The following is a 19,659-nucleotide window of genomic DNA, read 5'->3' on the forward strand; positions in this document are numbered from 1 at the left end:
TTGATTGTAAAATATGTCGATCGAGAGGGGGTGTGACGTTCATATGTTGTCAATATTCAGTGTTTTATCGTTCATAGTTAATATTGTAAATCCCACATTCTTTATTTTCATGTACATTCTGTGTCTCATTCAGTAAAAAAAATTCTGTTTTTAAGGCGGTCTGTCATATCGTTTTTAGCTTTCAATCAGACATTATTGTAAGGTTTTGAATTAGTGTTCCTAAAAATAGATATGCCGGCCCCCAGACACATTTTTTTCTCTAAATTTGGCCCCTTGAGTCAAAATAATTGCCCAGGCCTGCGCTACTGGAAGCTCTGGAACAGCCTTCCCCTCCACATTAGGTCAGCCCAGAGCCTGGGGGTCTTCAAAACCCTTCTTAAGACCTATCTCTTCTCGCTGGCCTTTGACCTGAGCTGAGTCCGCCCACTAGGCCTACATTTCTAGTCCCCCCCCCACCACCCCCTTCGCTTTAGTTGTATTTTTCAATTTGTCGCACTTTTATTATTATTATTTTTATTTTGCAAATGTTTACTTTTTATTCGACCCCTTTTACCGTATTATTTTTTTGCACTATCTTGTTCAGCTCATTCATTGTTTACGTTCTTTGTTTATTTTTGTTTTTTTGTTTTGTTTTTGTTTTTTGCTCAATGCTTTTTTAACCTGTAAAGCACTTTGAGTTAATTTAAAAGTTGTCATAAACGTGCTATATAAATAAAGTTGACTTGACTTTACTTGACTACTGTATATTTTAATGTTGGTCATTATGGTGGTACTGTATGGTGGTGAAAACAGTTTAAGAACCACAGGTGTAGATCACAGGTGTCGAACTCAAGGCCCACCACTTCATTTTATGTCACCGGCAAGAGGCTGGAAATAATGTGCGTCATTAAAGCAGTTTCTGGCAAAATGCATTTGTTGTTTCAGTTTTGGCAGAAACAATGTTGATAATGCAACAACATATTCCAAGCATTTCTTTTGGTTATGACAAATAAATACTAAAATAGCTTTTTACCTTGACTTTGGGTTTTAAAGCAAGTTATCCATCAATCTGTTAGTAAAAATATAATACAATAAAAACAACTGCCTATGCAAAAAAGTTCTGTAACAAAGGCTATTTTACTTTTCAGAATCATAAGTGCTTTAATATTTCCCGAGGGGAAATTAATATTTTCAGCACAATCCCATGCAAGATCAGACAAACATTACAGGGAGACAGAACAGGATCAAACATTACAGGGAGACAGAACAAGATCAAACATTACTGGGAGACAGAACAGGTCCGCTGACGGGTCTGCCATCTTCCGGCGCCCCTTACAAAAAAGGTGAGAAACAGGTAAAGGGGTCCAGACTGAGGCCAAGAAGAAAAACCTCATAGCCATAGCACACATAAGCATGTGTGTAAGAGGGAAACATCAAACATCAAAAAACACAAAAGGACATTAAAGATGTTAAAAGAGCAGAGCTGATGCAACCTGCCATTTCTACATACAGCTACAAAAGTAAAACAACAACAAAAAAAAGAAACATATACCGTATTTTTCGGACTATAAGTCGCAGTTTTTTTCATAGTTTGGCCAAGGGTGCGACTTATACTCAGGAGCGACTTATGTGTGAAATTATTAACACATTACCGTAAAATATCAAATAATATTATTTAGCTCATTCACGTAAGAGACTAGACGTATAAGATTTCATGGGATTTAGCGATTAGGAGTGACAGATTGTTTGGTAAACGTATAGCATGTTCTATATGTTATAGTTATTTGAATGACTCTTACCATAATATGCTACGTTAACATACCAGGCACGTTCTCAGTTGGTTATTTATGCCTCATATAATGTACACTTACTCAGCCTGTTGTTCACTATTCTTTGTTTATTTTAAATTGCCTTTAAAATGTCTATTCTTGGTGTTGGGTTTTATCAAATACATTTCCAACCAAAAATGCGACTTATACTCCAGTGCGACTTATATATGTTTTTTTTCCTTCTTTATTATGCATTTTCGGCAGGTGCGACTTATACTCCGGAGCGACTTATACGGTACACTGTGGTTGCCTCTGCCATACTTGCCAACCTTGAGACCTCCGATTTCGGGAGGTGGGGGGGTGGGCGTGGTCGGGGGGTGGGGCGGGGGGCGTGGTTAGGGGCGTGGTTAAGAGGGGAGGAGTATATTTACAGCTAGAATTCACCAAGTCAAGTATTTCAAATATATATATATATATATATATATATATATATATATATATATATATATATATATATGTATATATATATAAGAAATACTTGACTTTCAGTGAATTCTAGCTATATATATATATATATATTTATTTTATTATATATATATGTATATATAAATAAAAGAAATACATGAATTTCAGTGTTCATTTATTTACACATATACACACACATAACACTCATCTACTCATTGTTGAGTTAAGGGTTGAATTGTCCATCCTTCTATTCTCTGTCACTATTTTTCTAACCATGCTGAACACCCTCTCTGATGATGCATTGATGTGTGGCACGCACAAAAGTGCTTTCATCAAATGCATTAGAGTCTGGAAGCTTCCATCTCTCCCTAGCATGGCCCAAAACCGGTCAATCTTTGCTTCCTGAAGAAGATCTTCAGTGCCAAGCACTTGGTAGTCCATTATGTCTTCCCGGAGGCTATCCAGGTCCAATCGCAGCTGCGGCTTGGAACTTACAAGCTGTTATGAGAGTAGCGTATGCGTGTGTGTGGCCCTTTAATAGGTGAGCATGTGAGGTGAGTGACGTCAGTGAGTGTGTGGGCGAGAGAAGAGAGGGAGCGGTAGTGTGAGTGCGGGCGGGGACTAGTTTGTTTTGTGTTGGATTGGCTGTGTGCAAGCAATCAATAAAGCAAGATTTGCAACTAATCGCCAGACTCAGGCAGGAAAGGTGCAACAAAGCGTATTTCTTCATCGTACTCGTCGTCGGCGTCGCCACGGCTGTATCTTCCTCGTTCTTCTGCTTCGTCTCCTTGTTGTGTGCGCAGTTGTGCACTGCACTCTCTAAAAGCCGTATATGTTACTGATGTTATAGATGGCAGTATTGTCCTGTTTAAGAGTGTCACAACATTGCTGTTTACGGCAGACGAACTGCTTTACGGTAGACAAAAACATGACTGCTGTTGTTGTGTGTTGTTGCCGCGCTGGGAGGACGTTAATGAAACTGCCTAACAATAAACCCACATAAGGAACCAAGAACTCGCCCTCGATCATTCTGCAGTTATAATGTGATTGGGCAGGCACACTGTTTATATCGTGGGAAAGCGGACTCAGGTCCGCATGGAGCTGGAGGGGGCGTGGCCTCCAGTTCCGCCTGAATTTCGGGAGATTTTCGGGAGAAAATTTGTCCCGGGAGGTTTTCGGGAGGTTTTCGGGAGAGGCGCTGAATTTCGGGAGTCTCCCGGAAAATCCGTGAGGGTTGGCAAGTATGGCCTCTACGGTGTTCCACGCCATCGGAGCAGACCCAACAAAGAAACCAAGAGAGCTGACTCCTCCCTCGCCTGTTACAAACGGCCCTCTGAAGGCAGCATAATCGCGGTGTGGCCCTCAAAAAAATACAAGTTTGACACCCCTGCTCTAGATACTGGATCTCTATTTTTCCCACTGAAATACTGATTCTTGTTGCAATTTCCTCTCACAACCACACACTACTAAAGTCCTGAAATACTGCAAAAACTTTTTCATCCAACCGGAACAAGAATATTGTTTCTGTGTCAGCTACTTTGGTTCTAATTGTGCACACATCTGTTTGTACCCCGCTGTATTTGCATTGTGTTTGCAGCCTTCTGTATTTAGCACAAAGAGAGTTTCCGCAGTGCAATTGCAAGGAATTAGCTTTAGGATTCCTTTGAAGACTTTTTTTTTTTTTTTTTTAACTCTTAGCCCAGAACCTTTGATTGCTTCTGTGCAAAAGGGAGGGGTGTTCATTTCGGCGCACACGTTGCGAAAGGGGAGCGAGACACGGAGCTACTTGTGATGTCAGCCATCAAAGAGGCACAGCCGAGTGCCTTTGCAATGGATGAGGGTTTCATATTACCAAGCTTGCGAGGCTCCCTGGTGTTGGCCCCCACGAGTGAGTCATTAAACAGGTCATTGGCTCGCAGGCCTGGGGTCAATATTTCATTGTCTGGGCGCATAATTTGACAGTTCTATCAAAGCAGCTCTTTAGTCCAAAGTAAAGAGAAACTACAGTAAGTACAGTGAGAAAGACAGCGGGGGTGTTTCAGTCCACTTCTACAGCAATCCTCCTTTTAGCAAGTACACGGAATGTTAAAAAAACAAATGAATATTCCGGGTTCAGGTGTTGGCAAACAGTCTGAGTGGTTATTCGAAAGATATTAAAGCCACCTTCAAAGGTTTTTAATGAATAACAGGCTAAAGGCTGAGATTTTATAGGGAGGCGGCTCAGAGTTCACATTCATGTTAAATAGTTGATGTGGTCTTAAAAAGAGAATCGGCTTAGGGTTGACTCTGGCTTCTGGCGCCTCCATTTGGCTTTCAGTTAATCCTTATCTATCTTTTTTTTTTTTTTTCCCCCAATGCTGTGTCTAATTTGAGTTTCGGGCTGTTTTTATTCGTGTTATCATAACCATATCTTATCTCTAATTAAACTCCTGCACAACCAGTTTCAGGTTTGAACATATCGGAATGGAAACACTTTTGTGGTGTCTAGATGCCGGCACCCCATTTCATAATGCTGATTTTTCATTATTACAACAGACCACTGAATATACAGGAGGAACTCAAACATTTGAATATTACAATTAGAGATGGCCGATAATGGCTTTTTTGCCGATATCCGATATTCCGATATTGTCCAACTCTTAATTACCGATTCTGATATCAACCGATACCGTCGATACAGTTGTGGAATTAACACATTATTATGCCTAATTTTGTTGTGATGCCATGCTGGATGCATTATTAAACAATGTAACAAGGTTTTCCAAAATAAATCAACTCAAGTTATGGAAAAAAATGCCAACATGGCACTGCCATATTTATTATTGAAGTCACAAAGTGCATTTTTTTTTTAACACGCCTCAAAACAGCAGCTTGGAATTTGGGACATGCTCTCCCTGAGAGAGCATGAGGAGGTTGAGGTGGGGGGTTGGGGAGGGGGGGTATATTGTAACATCCCGGAAGAGTTAGCGCTGCAAGGGGTTCTGGGTATTTGTTCTGTTGTGTTTGTGTTGTGTTACGGTGCGGATGTTCTCCCAAAATGTGTTTGTCCTTCTTGTTTGGCGTGGGTTCACAGTGTGGCGCATATTTGTAACAGTGTTAAAGTTGTTTATACGGCCACCCTCAGTGTGGCCTGAATGGCTGTTGACCAAGTATGAATTGCATTCACTTCTGTGTGTGAAAAGCCGTAACCTTGTTGGAGGTACCGAACCCCACAAGTTTCATATGCGCATTCACCGAACCCTTCTTTAGTGAAAAATAAAATGTTTTTTTTTCAAATTCAAGACAAAGTCATATGTTTTTGGTAACACTTTAGTATGGGGAACATATTCTAAGTAACAAAGACTTAATTTAGAGTTTTTTGGACACTAGGGGGAACATATTCTAAGTAACAAAGACTTCATTTAGAGTTATTTGGTTAGGGCCAGGGATAGAGGGTTAGGGTTATAATAAGGCCATGCCGAATAAGGCATTAATAAGTACTTAATAATGACTAGTTAAGAACCAAAATGTTACTAATTTGCATGTTAATAAGCAACTAATTAATGGTGAATATGTTCCCCATACTAAAGTGTTACCATGTTTTTTTACTGGTACACAAAATGAACCGTGCATGAACATCACCTTGTTCAAACAACAAAACCAACACAGTGCATAAACTCACAACAAATTACACACCTGCAAATCAGTGTGACTTCTGCTGTTGCTGTATCCGTAATACGCCGATAGGGAGAAGTTTTTATTTACACAATGAGTCGGGTGTGTTTTGACCTCCGCCGAACCCCTGAGCCCGACTCACCGAACCCCTAGGGTTCCATCGAACCCAGGTTAAGAACCACTGCCGTAAAAATTATGTGATTGGGGCGGCACGCAAAGGCAGTGCCTTTAAGGTTTATTGGCGCTCTGTACTTCTCCCTACGTCCGTGTACCACTCCGTACAGCGGCGTTTAAAAAAATCATACATTTAACTTTTTCAAACCGATACCGATAATTTCCGATATTACATTTTAAAGCATTTATCGGCCGATAATATCGGCAGTCCGATATTATCGGACATCTCTAATTACAATCATTATTATATTAGTATGTTTAACACACAAGGAATTTGACCTGGTAGGCTGTGATCACCTCTTCAATATAAAGTAATAAATATTAACAATTAACGAAATATAAAGAAGTACTAAAATAAACAATATGTGCAAGGCAAATGATAGTGCAGTGGTGAATAGCAAAGCAAAAAGATGACGTGAACATGAGTTGGTACATTTACTAGTGACAGATTAGTTCCAGAGTTCATCAGATTGATGGCCTGAGGGAAGAAACTGTTCTAATGACGAGTTGTTTTGGCGTACAGTGATGTGTAACGCATGCCGCAGGGGAAGAGTTTAAAACGTTTGTGAAGGGGTCTGCAGTGACTCAATCTGTCCGTTTCCTGACCTTAGACCGGTATTAGTCCTGGATGCAGGGAACTTGGTCGACACCGATAAACTTTTCTGAAGTCCGAATTGTCCATTGCAGTCCGTCTGTCCAGCTTGGTTCTGTCGTGCAAATGTTAGTTTATTCCAGTAATAAGATGCATAAGGTGAAACTAATAAAAGACATAGGTTCATAACATTGGACTCAAGATATTTCAAGCATTCTTTTGATATAATTTTGATGATTACGGCTTACTTATTATGAAAATCTTGAATTGAAAATGTAAGCCATGATCTTTAAAATTATAAGAAATAAAGGCTTTACATAACTCACTTTGCATGCAATGAGTTTATACCACATATTAGTTTCACATTTGAAGTGGAACCGCTGACATAAATGAACTTTTGCGTGTTATTCAAGAAGAAAATGACCCCGGTGGAGCCCATCAGCATTCAGGGCCGGGAAGTGGCAGTAGTGGGGTAGTATAAGTACCTGGTAGTCCACTTGAACAGCAGACTGGACTGGAAGGCCAACAGCAAAGCTGTATACAAGAAGGGCATGAGCAGACTCTTTTTCCGAAGGAAGCTTAAAGGCCTACTGAAACCCACTACTACCGACCACGCAGTCTGATAGTTTATAAATCAATGATGAAATCTTAACATTGCAACACATGCCAATACGGCCGGGTTAGCTTACTAAAGTGCAATTATAAATTTCGCGCGGAATATCCTGCTGAAAACGTCTCGGTATGATGACGCCTGTGCGTGACGTCACGGATTGTAGACGACATTTTGGGACAGCATGGTGGCCAGCTATTAAGTCGTCTGTTTTCATCGCAAAATTCCACAGTATTCTGGACATCTGTGTTGGTGAATCTTTTGCAATTTGTTCAACGAACAATGGAGACAGCAAAGAAGAAGGCTGTAGGTGGGAAGCGGTGTATTGCGGCAGGTGTTGTGCCGGATAACGCACCCCCGCCGTAGAATGCACCTCCTGACTGTTGTGCCGGATAACACAGCCGGTGTTTCATTGTTTACATTCCCAGAAGATGACAGTCAAGCTTTACCATTGGCCTGTGGAGAACTGGGACAACAGAGACTCTTACCAAGAGGACTTTGAGTTGGATGCGCAGACGCGGTACCGTGAGTACGCATTCAGCTGCGGCTTCCAAACATTTGATCGCTTGCCCGTACTTGTGTGCCGCTATGTGCATGTCACGTACGTAACTTTGGGGACTTTGGGGAAATATATGTGTTATATGAACTTTGGGGAGGTGAACGGTACTTTGGGCTGTGGGATTGAGTGTGTTGTGCAGGTGTTTGAGTTGTATTGGCGGGTTATATGGATGGGAGGGGGGAGGTGTTTGTTATGCGGGATTAATTTGTGGCATATTAAATATAAGCCTGGTTGTGTTGTGGCTAATAGAGTATATATATGTCTTGTGTTTATTTACTGTTTTAGTCATTCCCAGCTGAATATCAGGTCCCACCCGCCTCTCACAGCATCTTCCCTATCTGAATCGCTCCCACTGCCCTCTAGTCCTTCACTCTCACTTTCCTCATCCACGAATCTTTCATCCTCGCTCAAATTAATGGGGAAATCGTCGCTTTCTCGGTCCGAATCGCTCTCGCTGCTGGTGGCCATGATTGTAAACAACGTGCGGATGTGAGGAGCTCCACAACCTGTGACGTCACGCTACTCGTCTGCTACTTCCGGTACAGGCAAGGCTTTTTTATCAGCGACCAAAAGTTGCGAACTTTATCGTCAATGTTTTTTTCTACTAAATCCTTTCAGCAAAAATATGGCAATATCACACAATGATCAAGTATGACACATAGAATGGACCTGCTATCCCCGTTTAAATAAGAAAATCGCATTTCAGTAGGCCTTTAGGTCCTTCAATGTGTGTAGCAAGCTGTTGGAGATCTTTTTTCAGTCTGTTGTGGCCAGTGCCCTATACTTTGCATGGGTTTGTCGGGGGAGCAGCACCAGCAAAAGGAACTTAAACCGGATTGACAAACTGATCCGCAAAGCCGGTCAAACTATTGGCACGCAGTTGGAGGCGTTTGTGTCAGTGAGGGACAGGAGGACACTGAACAAATTGCTCGCCATCATGGACAATCCTGCCCACACACTACACCAGACAATTGAAGGACTGCGGTGCTCCTACTCAAACAGGCTCCTTCAGCTTTGTTCCCATAGTGTTCGATTCAAGAACTCCTTCATTCCGCACTGCACCCAGCTGTATAATCACTCGCCATACAGCAATAGATGATATCTGTCTATTACCTGACCGCTTTTGTGTTAGCTACCTCTCTTTGTTTCTAATGTATATTATCTGCTGGATCTACTATTTTTGATGATATTACGGACCGTAGATGGTGGAATCCCTAAATTCCTTGCAATAGCTCGTTGAGAAATGTTGTTCTTAAACTGTTCGACAATTTGCTCACGCATTTGTCCACAAAGCGGTGACCCTCGCTCCGTCCTTGTTTGTGAATGACTGAGCATTTCATGGAAGCTGCTTTTATACCCAATCACGGCACCCACCTGTTCCCTATTAGCCTGTTCACCTGTGGGATGTTACAAATAAGTGTTTGATGAGCATTCCTCAACTTTCTCAGTCTTTTTTGCCACTTGTGCCAGCTTTTTTTGAAACATGTTGCAGGCATCAAATTCCAAATGAGCTAATATTTGCAAAAAATAACACATGTTTCCAGTTTGAACGTTAAGTATCTTGTCTTTGCAGTCCAGTCCAATTGAACAGTGACGTGCGGTGAGGTTCATGGCTGGTGAGGCACTGACTTCATCACAGTCAGATTTACAAACATATGAACCCTAAAGAGTATCTTATTCACCATTTGATTAGCAGCAATTAACAGGTTATGTTTAAAAGCTCATACCAGCATTCTTCCCTGCTTGGCACTCAGCATCAAGGGTTGGAATTGGGGGTTAAATCACCAAAAATGATTCCCGGGCGCGGCGCCGCTGCTGCCCACTGCTCCCCTCACCTCCCAGGGGGTGATCAATGGGATGGGTCAAATGCAGACGACACATTTCATTACACCTAGTGTGTGTGTGACAATCATTGGTACTTTAACTTAACTTTAACTTTACACATACAAACTGTAGCACACAAAAAAAGCACATTTAATAAAAAAAACATTATTATGGTCTTACCTTTACTTATAAATGAAGTTCATGTGCCGCAACTAAAGCCCTCACTTAAACTTTCCACGTGCAAGATTTAATCTATTTAAAAAAGTGTAACCGAGGGTTTATAAATGTCGCCTATACTGTATGAAACTACAAAATAACAAACACGGAGGCTCCAGTTTACACGAGGACCACTTTATTTACCTTCTTTCAAAAACTTCCGCTCCACTCCGTGTCATCACTTCCGCTCTTAGCGCCTTCAAAATAAGAGCTCAAGGCATATACTGTATAACAGCGCATAACAGGAACTTAACATCACAAAGAGGAAAGCCCATGAAAATAGGTTACAAAAGTTATTTAATAAGAAGCCAAAAAGTGCAAAAACAATAATGTTCATGTTGGAGGAGTTGTGAATTAGGTACACCTGCAGTCTGCAGGTGTACCTAATGTTGTGGCCCTGCAGTCATTCACAACTCCTCCAACACGAACATTATTGTTTTTGCACTTTTTGGCTTCTTATGAAATAACTTTTTTAAATAGATTCAATCTTGCACGTGGAAAGTTTAAGTGTGGGCTTTAGTTGATATAACAATTCTACGGCGGGGGTGCAGGAGGCGGGGTTACTGGAGCCTCAGCCAGTGCGTCTTTTGCAGCCGTTTTATGATCGCTCAGCACAAGAAATACGTTACACACATACAGTTGTTGACAAAATACACTGTACATTATATACCTCAGCTAACTAAACTATGGAAATGTATAATATAATTCATATAGCAATACGGTCTCACTGCACAGCAGGCCAGCAGTTAGCCGAGTCCGGAATCCATGTTGAGGCACTGAGTGACATGCCTCAACTGGCTGCTGTTCACCGCATCATCTCTTCTCAGTATTTGAACGGCAAATGTGACAATTCAGCGATTTTGAATAAAAATAATCTAAAACTGGTGAAGTTAAATGGAAAATAACTTTATAGTATAATCACTGGATACATAAAACAATTTAATTATTTTTTTTCTTTTTACATTTTTTTTCTTTCCATGATGGCAGGTGAGGCGGGGCCTCACCTGCCTCTAGTGACTGCACGTCACTGCAATTGAATATAGGTTGACAAAGGTTTGCAAATCATTGTGTTCTGTTTTTATTTACGATTTACTCAACGTGCCAACTTTACTGGTTTTGGGTTTTTTATATACTGTATTTCTACAAAAGATTGGACCGAATTACAATTCTACGACTTGAGGTGCATTCAACTTAACAGCTACAATATGTAGTACTCAAAAATAGAGGTGGGAATCTTTGGCCACCTCACAATTTAATTATGATTACGATTCAGGAGCTACGAGTCAATTAAAAATCAATTATTGATGCATCTTTAATTTTTGTAGATTGTTTTTACTACTAAAATAATGGATAGATTCAGACCTTGACAATAACCTTAGGAGCCGGAACTATGCTCAGTAGAATATGAGCAACACAATGAATTGAGAAGCTGCTAAACATAAATTGTACCCAGCTTTCAGTTCCTGCTGGTTCCAAAAGTGTTCCTAATGCTGCAATAAAATGACATTCTCAGCGACAAGCAGGCTGTTCCGCTGGGATTTAAGTCAATTAAAATTGCAAACACGCAACACGTGACCATCTCTTCTTATCGCTTTGCATCTCTCTCCCACTTTCATTAATTCCTCCGCGATCCGTCTCTTCATCGTTCTGCTTTGTCGGTCATGCTTTTCCACAAATCCCACCCAACAGATCGACTCCATTAATTAGCCCACCGCTCACGTCTCGCTTGGCATATTCACAAGTGACATAGATATGCGGAAGATAAGGACGCAGTCCTGCTGTCAGTCTATCTTTTCATTTGGTTTAAACGTTAAATGTCGAGCTAAACTCAAGGTTTTTCAGACCGCAAATGATCCTGGTCCATGGTCCATTACTAGAATTTTCATAGTCGAATCTATTTCATTTGGTTTTCCTGCATAGTTGACTTATCGGACGTTGATCTTAACATTAAGCTAATGGTTTCCCCCACAAATCAACAGATGTAATTTGTCACTTTTTTCACCTTAAAGAAAATGGTAAAAACACTCAAAGAAATAAACTTGGTAGAGCTTGGATGGTTCAGTGAGGTCCTTAGATTGGCCCCACCGGGGTCTGCTTTGGGTCTGGCAGAGGGCCAGAAAGACAATCAAATGACAATCCAGGGGTAGTAAAAGTTGTCATAAGGTTTCCGTAGGTGAACCTGCAAAAGGATTAATAGCCCTGCCAGAGGGGAGCAGTGAGGCAGGGATCATTTCCGAGCGAACTGGTCAAGGCTACACCTTTGGGGCACGGACTGCATGGTGGGCTCCTCCCAATAGTCAAAGAGTTGTTTATTCTAAGACACTCCTACATAAGAGTCCACTATTCTAAAACACTTCTAGATAAAGCTATAAAACAGTAATTCCCTCAATTATGATAAAACTGGTTGTATGCAGGTGCCATTTAGTGGTACGCCAAATAATCCATCCATCCATCCATCTTCTTCCGCTTTTCCGAGGTCGGGTCGTGGGGGCAGCAGCCTAAGCGGGGAAGCCCAGACTTCCCTCTCCCTGGCCGCTTCGTCCAGCTCTTCCCGGGGGATCCCGAGGCGTTCCCAGGCCAGCCGGGAGACATAGTCTTCCCAACGTGTCCTGGGTCTTCCCCGTGGCCTCCTACCGGTCGGACGTGCCCTAAACACCTCCATAGGGAGGCGTTTGGGTGGAATCCTGACCAAATGCCCGAACCACCTCATCTGGCTCCTCTCGATGTGGAGGAGCAGCGGCTTTACTTTGAGCTCCCCCCGGATGGCAGAGCTTCTCACCCTATCTCTAAGGGAGAGCCCCGCCACCCGGCGGAGGAAACTAATTTTGGCTGCTTGTACCATGGGTGCCTATTGTTTCCACCTGTCTCGGATTAGTGCTCGGGACGCTCACCTGTTTCCCGAGCGCTAATCAGAGGGACTATTTAATCCTGCATTTGCCGGTCAGTCGGCTGGCTTCATTGTTTGCTATATGCAACCTGTTACGTTTGGTCTTCGTGTTTCCTCACTCATGATTCCTGCTCTAAGTTTTTTCCGTAGCGATCGGCACGCATCCCTTTTGCTTGTTTTCTGTTTTTGGTACTACGCGTTATTTTTTGATGAATAAATCATGTTCCTACCTGCACGCCTTGTCCAGAGTGGTCAGTCTGCATCCCGGAAGAACGAACCCCGCAGTAAGCTGCGACCCCTCCCTGTCGTGACAGAATGAAGCCACCCGACTGACCGGCAAATGCAGGATTAAATAGTCCCTCTGATTAGTGCTCGGGAAACAGGTGAGCGTCCCGAGCACCAATCAGAGACAGTTGGAAACAATAAGCACCCATGGTAACTAAAATCAAACAAGGGTGCACAAAAACAGGAACTAAGGGAGTCCAAAACTAACAGAATATAACAACACATGATCCGGGCCACTGATCATGACACATGTCAGACCTGATTTTATTTAGTATTTTTTTCTTTTTATTGATATCAATTTCCGCTCTTATTTTCCTTTTACTTCCCGTTTTCCTTCTTCACCACTCTTCTGGCCTGAGCGCTGTCTCCCTCACCTGTCCCTGTTTGGCAAACTGGGTTCACCTGTTCCAGGTTGCTAATCAGGCTTCTTTATATGCCAGCCTGCCCTGCACACAAGGCTTGATCATTGTTTCTTGTTTGTTTAGATTGTGTTGCATGTTCCCTGTGCACTGATGCTACCTTATTAAAGTCATGTTTACCTGCGCTCGGCCTGCCGTCTCTGCATCATGGGGTTCCAGACCAACAGAACCTAACAGACGTATTTATTTATTATTTATAATAAACAAACAGCATAACCATATTCTTGTTGTAGTGTTGCAAGGTTGCCGTCGTCGATTGGTTGGACTAATGATTGCATTGATTACACGGCATGTCTACATGTGGTGGCCATGCCTGCAGGGCCAACTCCTCTATAGTGTTGGAGCCGAGGCACGGAACTCCCGTTCGTCAAAAACCAAAATACCTTTAAGGGTCAGGTGCTCTTGACCAAGGTAGAGATTGCCTAAAATTGTCTCCATTGTGCTTAGCTTATCTGTGACTTTTTTCCATACGGAGCATTTTTCAGCAAAAGCTGATAATAAAGTCGGTGGCACAAAAGTATCTGCGTGTCTATTTAATTTCAGCATTTAAAGTCAGATAATGGAGGAAGTGTCTATACAGCACATCTGCAGTTAATTGAAAGGTCCAGGATGCACTAAAGTCATGAGGTAAAGGGGTAATTAAAAGCCTCCCCATGCATGTGTTTATGTATGCGCACCGAGGTGATGCCGTCGCGCATGGCTGAGAAGTAATTATACACTTGACGTGAGATAAAGACTTCCACTCCCTGTCGCCAGCTTGTCAATTTTGTCGGATACCATCGCTAACAGATTCTCAAGACCACGTTTGTGGCGTAATGGAGTCCACTAACCGGGGCGGCGATCCCTGACCATGGTTGTGCCCCTGTAAACACCTTGGATCTAGATCTTCCTTTGGGGCAAAGATCTAATCTACTTTAGCACTTGCCGTTCCTGGACCATTCCCAAAAGACCCGTTACTCACCCTCCGTCTGTCAGAATACAACACTACGGGGCACACATAATGAAGAGAGTAGAAAATTGAACACGGGAGCTCGTAGGACATCATTAAACCTTTTTTTTTTTACAATCCTACACACTACGGAAGCAAAGGGAATCTCTGCTACCAGGCTGTTAGGAATCCACAATGGCGTTCTCCATTGGGCTTCCCAGGTCTCGGTGGGTTTGAACCGCTTGGATAAAACTGACAAGGCTGGTTTCTCAGCAGCAAATCTTGCTGAAGACTTCTTAGCTACGACCGCTTTGCCTAATTTGGTTAATTTAGTAGGATGTTGAACAACATTTTAATTGGGCGAAAGCACACTGTCGTTAGTGGATTAAAAGGTATGTCTGTTGAATATGTAGATGTTAAAGGGCTACGTTGCCAGAAGAAAATGCAGAAAGGGATGCAACCGTTGGACTAAGAACCCTTCCTTTCAAAGAGTCCTTTAAAGGGGAACATTATCACTATTTCAGAATGGTTAAAACCATTAAAAATCAGTTCCCAGTGGCTTATTATATTTTTCGAAGTTTTTTTCAAAATTTTACCCATCACGTAATATCCCTAAAAAAAGCTTCAAAGTGCCTGATTTTAACCATCGTTATAAACACCCGTCCATTTTCCTGTGACGTCACATAGTGAAGCCAACACAAACAAACATGGCGGAAAGAACAGCAAGCTATAGCGACATTAGCTGGGATTCAGACTCGGATTTCAGCGGCTTAAGCGATTCAACAGATTACGAATGTATTGAAACGGATGGTTGTAGTGTGGAGGCAGGTAGCGAAAACGAAATTGAAGAAGAAACTGAAGCTATTGAGCCATATCGGTTTGAACCGTATGCAAGCGGAACCGACGAAAACAACACGACAGCCAGCGACACGGGAGAAAGCGAGGACGAATTCGGCAATCGCCTTCTAACCAACGATTGGTATGTGTTTGTTTGGCATTAAAGGAAACTAACAACTATGAACTAGGTTTACAGCATATGAAATACATTTGGCAACAACATGCACTTTGAGAGTGCAGACAGCCCAATTTTCATCAACTAGGCTAGGTAGACATACCCTCATCCGCGCTCTTTTCCTGAAAGCTGATCTATCCAGTTTTGGAGTTGATGTCAGCAGGCCAGGGAAGCTAGGGTCGATAGGGGGTTTAGCTCGCTCGTCTGCGGGAACAAACTGCCGCCATTGCTTGCCGTGCTACCGAGGTCCTTTGTCCCTGAATTGCTCACACACTCCTGCAGATTCAATGGGGGTCTGGCGGCAGATTTCTTTGACTTTATCATTGGAAATGCATCTGCTTTGAGTTTCACAGGATATCCACACATTCTTGCCATCTCTGTCATAGCATAGCTTTCGTCTGTAAAGTGTGCGGAACAAACGTCCAATTTCTTGCCACTTTCGCATCTTTGGGCCACTGGTGCAACTTGAATCCGTCCCTGTTCGTGTTGTTACACCCTCCGACAACACACCGACGAGGCATGATGTCTCCAAGGTACGGAAAACAGTCGAAAAAAACGAAAATAACAGAGCTGATTTGACTCTGTGTTTGAGAAAATGGCGGATTGCTTCCCAATGTGACGCCACGTTGTGACGTCATCGCTCCGAGAGCGAATATTAGAAAGGCGTTTAATTCGCCAAAATTCACCCATTTAGAGTTCGGAAATCGGTTAAAAAAACTGTCTTTTTTCTGCAACATCAAGGTATATATTGACGCTTACATAGGTCTGGTGATAATGTTCCCCTTTAAAGCAGTGGTCCCCAACCTTTTTGTAGCTGCGGACCGGTCAACGCTTGAAAATTTGTCCCACGGACCGGGGTGGGGGGTGGGTGCGGAATACGATCATGTGTGCTTACGAACTGTATCCCTGCAGACTGTATTGAGCTATATTAATATATAATGTAGGAACCAGAAATATTAATAACAGAAAGAAACAACCCTTTTGTGCGAATGATTGTGAATGGGGGAGGGAGGTTTTTTGGGTTGGTACACTAATTGAAAGTGTATCTTGTGTTTTTTATGTTGATTTACCGTATTTTTCGGAGTATAAGTCGCACCGGAGTATAAGTCGCATCTGCCGAAAATGCATAATAAAGAAGGAAAAAAACATATATAAGTCGCACTGGAGCCCGGCCAAACTATGAAAAAAACTACGACTTATAGTCCGAAAAATACGGTAATTAAAAAAAAAATAAAATAAATAAAAAATATTTGTTTCATTTTTTTATTTTTTATTTCTTGTACGACCCGGTACCAATCGATCCGAGGCCCGGTACCGGTCTGCACAAGAAATTTAAAAAAGCAGTCCCCGGTGGTTGGGGACTACTGCTTTAAAGGACTGGCTTGTTGTTTTTCTCTTTTAATATTTACCGTATTTTTCGGACTATAAGTCGCAGTTTTTTTTGTAGTTTGGCCAGGGGTGCGACTTATACTCAGGAGCGACTTATGTGTGAAATTATTAACACATTACCGTAAAATATCAAATAATATTATTTAGCTCATTCACGTAAGAGACTAGACGTATAAGATTTCATGGGATTTAGCGATTAGGAGTGACAGATTGTTTGGTAAACGTATAGCATGTTCTATATGTTATAGTTATTTGAATGACTCTTACCATAATATGTTACGTTAACATACCAGGCACGTTCTCAGTTGGTTATTTATGCCTCATATAAGGTACACTTATTCAGCCTGTTGTTCACTATTCTTTATTTATTTTAAATTGCCTTTCAAATGTCTATTTTTGGTGTTGGGTTTTATCAAATAAATTTCCCCAAAGAATGCGACTTATACTCCAGTGCGACTTATATATGTTTTTTTTCCTTCTTTATTATGCATTTTCGGCAGGTGTGACTTATACTCCGGTGCAACTTATACTCCGAAAAATACGGTACTTGTTTTTACCAAGGAAAAAAGTCACTGTTAGCCATTATAAGGCCATGTCCACACGAACAGATACTTAATAAACGCATACTGTATATCAAAATAAACATAATATGTAATGCCACCAAGTCAGCCATTGCTGCGTTTTTCAGGCTTCTGATTGGACAAAATGTGCATGACAGCAGGTGTATGCATTTGTGTGTAGACATAGACACTTTTGAAACTACACTTTTGTGCATGGAGATTGTCTTAACCCCAAATATGTGTTTTTGAAACTCACCGTGTTCATGTGGACATGGCCTAAGTGTGTCCATGATTAATGCCATCATTTTTTGTGAATAATCACATTAATTAACTGGTTAATTTTGACCGACCTTAAAAACACATTTGGTTACGTACTGAAAAGGAGCCATGACGACAAGTACCCCGCTAAACAAAGAACACCAAGCAGGACATTGCCTGAGGTGATTGTTTGCCCAGGCTGCATCTAAAATAACCCCCACACTGCAAAAAGTCTGTGTTCAAAAACAAGATAAAAAAAAAAAAAAAAAAAAAATTAGGGGTATTTTATTTGAACTAAGCAAAATTATCTGCCAATAGAACAAGAAAATTAGGCTTGTCAAGACTTTCCAAAACAAGTAAAATTAGCTAACTTCAATGAACCCAAAAATATCTTAAAATAAGTATATTCTCACTAATAACAAGAGCACTTTTCTTGGTAGAAAAAACAAATATGAGACATTTTTGCTCAATATGTTGAAAAATATTCTTCAATTAAGTAAATGCTAGTGCCATTATCTTGACATAATGATATGCGCTCGGCATCATGATTTTTTTTTTCATGCTTGAAGTAAGAAATTATTACTTTAAAAAAGTAGTTTTATATTTGTGAGTAGAGATGTCCGATAATATCGGCCGATAAATGCTTTAAAAATGTAATATCGACAATTATCGGTTATTGTTGTTTTTTTTATTATCGGTATCGTTTTTTTTTGTTTTTCTTTATTTTTTATTTTTTTATTAAATCAACATAAAAAACACAAGATACACTTACAATTAGTGCACCAACCCAAAAAACCTCCCTCCCCCATTTACACTCATTCACACTCATTCACACAAAGGGGTTGTTTCTTTCTGTTATTAATATTGTGGTTCCTACATTATATATCAATATATATCAATACAGTCTGCAAGGGATACAGTCCGTAAGCACACATGATTGTGCGTGCTGCTGGTCCACTAATAGTACTAACCTTTAACAGTTAATTTTACTCATTTTCATTCATTACTAGTTTCTATGTACCGTATTTTTCCGAGTATAAGTCGCTCCGGAGTATAAGTCGCACCGGCCGAAAATGCATAATAAAGAAAGAAAAAAACATATATAAGTTGCATTTTTTGGGGAAATGTATTTGATAAAACTCAACACCAAGAATAGACATTTGAAAGGCAATTTAAAATAAATAAAGAATAGTGAACAACAGGCTGAATAAGTGTACGTTATATGAGGCATAAATAACCAACTGAGAACGTGCCTGGTATGTTAACGTAACATATTATGGTAAGAGTCATTCAAATAACTATAACATATAGAACATGCTATACGTTTACCAAACAATCTGTCACTCCTAATCGCTAAATCCCATGAAATCTTATACGTCTAGTCTCTTACGTGAATGAGCTAAATAATACTATTTGATATTTTATGGTAATGTATTAATAATTAATAATTTCACACATAAGTCGCTCCTGAGTATAAGTCGCACCCCCGGTGAAACTATGAAAAAAAACTGCGACTTATAGTCCGAAAAATACGGTAACTGTTTTTATATTGTTTTACTTTCTTTTTTATTCAAGAAAATGTTTTTAATTTATTTATCTTATTTTATTTCATTAATTTTTTTTTAAAAGGACCTTATTTTCACCATACCTGGTTGTCCAAATTAGGTATAATAATGTTAATTCCACGACTGTATATATCGGTATTGGTTGATATCGGTATCGGTAATTAAGAGTTGGACAATATCGGAATATCGGATACTATACTTGTGAGTGTTGATGACACAGCTTTGCAACAGTTGATATTCTAGTTTTAAGCATATTTTACTCAATATAGGTCATAAAATCTCAGCAACAAGCTGTAATATCTTACTGAGTTAATTTAGGACAGAACCCTTAAAACAAGTAAAACACTAACATAAAGTCTGTTTAGTGAGAATAATTATCTTATCAGACAGAAAATAAGCAAATATCACCCTTATTTGAGATACTCAATCTTACTTAGATTTCAGTTTCTGCAGTGCAGGAGGAGACCGTGTCATGATAGATGTGTGAAACTTCCTGCATCAACACGTGCACCTC

At 40.8% G+C, this 19,659-nt stretch overlaps 1 protein-coding gene across 1 annotated transcript in view; it reads left to right on the top strand.

The window, feature by feature from the left end:
• Window positions 1-19,659, top strand: part of LOC133596529 (zinc finger matrin-type protein 4) — a 241,779-nt gene that overhangs the window by 56,534 nt on the left and 165,586 nt on the right. The gene's annotated exons all lie outside the window — the stretch shown is intronic.

This window comes from Nerophis lumbriciformis, linkage group LG02 (genome assembly GCF_033978685.3).
Source record: "Nerophis lumbriciformis linkage group LG02, RoL_Nlum_v2.1, whole genome shotgun sequence".
NCBI lineage: Eukaryota > Metazoa > Chordata > Actinopteri > Syngnathiformes > Syngnathidae > Nerophis > Nerophis lumbriciformis.